This window comes from Choristoneura fumiferana, chromosome 8 (assembly GCF_025370935.1).
Source record: "Choristoneura fumiferana chromosome 8, NRCan_CFum_1, whole genome shotgun sequence".
Classification (NCBI taxonomy): domain Eukaryota; kingdom Metazoa; phylum Arthropoda; class Insecta; order Lepidoptera; family Tortricidae; genus Choristoneura; species Choristoneura fumiferana.
In genome coordinates this window covers 17,462,561-17,466,402 of record NC_133479.1, presented here as the reverse complement: position 1 = coordinate 17,466,402, position 3,842 = coordinate 17,462,561, and positions in this window count along the sequence as shown.

Below are 3,842 nucleotides of genomic sequence, written 5' to 3'. Positions count from 1 at the left end.
AAGAGGGGTATAAAGCCCGGTTTCCACCGCAAGCGGAGCGGACTCATTAATGACTTAGTTCAACGTACAATGATCGGCTGAATTAAAAAGTATTCTTAGGTAAACCAGACTCTATAAGATAATATAAGATAGTATTTAATAATTTGCAGTACAAGATAACCAAATACACTGCACTAGGGTTACTAGTGAACTGTGTGTGCAGGCTAAAAAAGCTAGCATAAATTAAAATTAAAAATAATTATTTATGCTTACCAGTGCAACTAGATATTAAAGTATGTAGAAATAAATTAAAGTGAAAGCCAATTACAATAAAAAAATACAAAATGTGAGTAGTACTTACAACAGCTTATATAAATCAATTAAATTTAAGCAAAATGTTTTTAGATTATAATAATTAATAAACTACACTGTCAGTGCAAGTTTTAACCGGGTCAAAGCCGATCCCAAGCTAGCTGACTAAGATACGATACGAGAGAAATTGCAGATGGTTTTTAACTTATGTAGATCATCCCAGCCTATATACGTCCCACTGCTGGGCACAGGCCTCCTCTCAGAACAAGAGGGCTTGGGCTATAGTTCCCACGCGGGCCCAGTGCGGATTGGAAACTTCACACGCACCATTGAATTGCTTCGCAGGTTTGTGCAGGTTTCCTCACGATGTTTTCCTTCACCGCAAAGCTTGTGGTAAATTTCAAATGTAATTCCGCCCATGAATTTGGAAAAACTCAGAGGTGCGAGCCGGGGTTTGAACCCACAACCCTCTGATTGAGAGGTGATAGGTCAAACCACTAGGCCACCACGGCTTTTTAGATAATTTACAATAATGTTATTAGGTCAGCAATGTAGTCATTTTCTACTTTATATACCTGCTGGAAAATTAACAAAATACTATAACGAACTTTAAATTATTAAGTAGGTTGTTTGGTTGTTAAAATAAAGTCTATGAAGTTGGTCGATATAAGTTAAACTAAGTCATTAATGAGTCCACTCCGCTCGCAGTGTAAAGTAGGCTTTAGTTTGTTTAGTTTTGTTAATATAGAGTTCTAGACTACTAGACTTATACATTCTATTAGACACTTTGATGAAATATTAGACATATTGCATTAAACACACAACCTTTGTGGACAAAACTGTAATAGAGAGAGAGAGAGAGAGAGAGAGAAAGAGAAACATTTATTTACACATATTCGATACACATAAAAATACATATAGTATAAAGTGGACCCCACTCAGCATACTGTTACGGCAAGCCGCAACGCTGTTTTTCAGTGGGACCCATTTATATCCCATTTAAAAACTAAAACATATAAAAATATACAACACACTATGACGACACGAACGCCAGCGGAAGGAAGTTCGCAACCGGAAATAATGACAACACTCGATCAGTTTAATACAGAAACGAAAAACAATACATATTTTTCTATCTCACACTATTATGTGTGCGACAGTTAGTTTATCTCGATTTTAGGCTCTGTTTCCATCAGAGATGTGCAAGGATGTGTTGCGAGACATGTATTTTCAACCAATACAAACGCTTCATTTAACTCGCCTCGCTCCTCTCAGCTTTTTCCACCGGAACTTGTGCTGTACGAGGATAGGTAGTATAAATAAAACGTTTCTATTGGTTCATGAAAAACACATTCCTTGCACATCTTTGATGCAAACGCAGCCTTATTACAATAGATAACTTAAATAATTAAAGATCTTTTAGTCATGATGAGGTAAAATTTCTAGAAAAACTGAAATTCGACCAAGTGGAAAATATGTTCCAGGTTAGGGTTCTAAAAGCTAACAAGCTTTATCTTTTGAAATATTTGTACAAAGTAAAACCTTGAAAATTTCTCAGACAACCTACAAAATCTTTGTAATGAAGAGCAAATCTTTTTATTATTCATGGAGCTGAGTTCAAGTTTTTATTTAGTCTTCTATTTAATTTCTACTGCTTGCTAAAGAGTGATGGCATGAATTTTATTCTGTCAACTAAATTTTAAGAAACAGGCACAACTTATTAGGGAGGAAAAAGATATTTTGACTTTGACTTTGACTTAGATATAACATTGCACAGACAACTTAGTTCTAAAGAAAATAAAAAATTTCATGTTAGTCATAGTTTCCGCTTTTGAGCACATTATAGAAGGTTATGATATGTTGTATAAAGTTACATACAAACGGTGCAAGTTAATAAAGCTTGTAATATAATAAAGATCCGATTGATCTTCTACCTTGACCGGTCCACCAAGTACCCTCCCGCCGCAAACCTATGTTTCCATTTTACTTTTTTTTTTTTTTTTTTTATTCGACTGGATGGCAAACGAGCAAGTGGGTCTCCTGATGGTAAGAGATCACCACCGCCATAAACATCTGCAAACCAGAATTGCGATGCGTTGCAACCTATGAGGCTAAGATGGATACCTCAAGTGCCAGTATTTCACGTGTCTTACTCTCCACCGAACACAACGTCAAGCACTGCTGCTTCACGGCAGGATTAGCGAGCAAGAGGTGGTAGAAATCCGGCGACCTTGCACAAGGTATTACCACCTGCATACTGGAGTCTTTATGCAGATTCAGCCCGGGGCCGAATATGGAGTTAGCGGAAACTGACGAAGTTCCCCGAACTCAGTGTGTCGTGATTTGATTCAATACGTCCGTTTGATGATTCGAGGTGCCGTTTGTTTTTTGGTTTTCTACGTAATCAAATTGCTTTATTTTTGAGATGTTTCGAAATTTTCATGTCATAATCAGGGTTCAGGTGTGTAAAAAATTAATCAATAAGGTAACGTACCAGTGCTCGTCACTGTCCAACAGTTGGACATTAAAGTCAAAGTCAAGTCAAAATATGATTATTCAATTTAGGCTATAACAAGCACTTATGAATGTCAAAGAAAAATTTACCACCGGTTCGAAAAACCTGTTGAGAAGAATTCGGCAAGAAACTCAACGAGTATATATTTTTTTTAAACAGATTTACTATTTATTATAATGATATAATACAACACAAGTATTTAACACAACTTTAGTCGTATTTTAACACAGTTGGTTTGCTATTTGAAGGGATCGCTAATGCTTATAATACTTATAATAACGCATTAGATATTATTGTCTCTTGAAAATAGATCTGAAATTTTGTATCCGTTTCATTTGTAATTTTTTTGGTATTTTATTTATAAATAAAACGTATTCAACTTCAGAAAACGACTTTTGGTTTTAATCAGTCTGTAAGATGATCAGTCTTTAAGCTTCCCTGTGTTTCTAGTAGCCTTTGGCTTATCGACGTGAGTGGGAAAATCACATATGTTCTTCCTAACATTACATGATTATTTCAAAAAACATAAAGCGATTTAATCTTATATCATTAGCTATAGAGATCACAGCAGGGTGTCGTCTATTGGGCATTCGCGTTCGAGCACTGGGACGTTTACATTATAAAACTTTGGATAATATTACACCTAAAACAATTAACGATAAATGCAGCTCGGCCACTTCCACACCGTAAGAACATACACAAATCACAAACCCAATTATCACCACCACCACCACAATTTACTGACGCTTTGGGAATCACCAGAGCGCATCCTTACAACAACACAACCATTCACAACTCAACTCACAACATTTATTGACACAAAATATAAATAGAAGAAGAGAGAGAAAACCACCATGCAGATGTTAGATTCCAATATTCCAGATTAATTTTAGCCTAAAATTTTTATGACACTTTGTATTAACTCTTGACTTCACCGCTAAAAACCTCCATCAAATACTATCAGTGAGATCAATGCTAATACATTTCAAATGCTCTTAAATATCTGACACAAACATTTCTGGGAACCAATAATCCA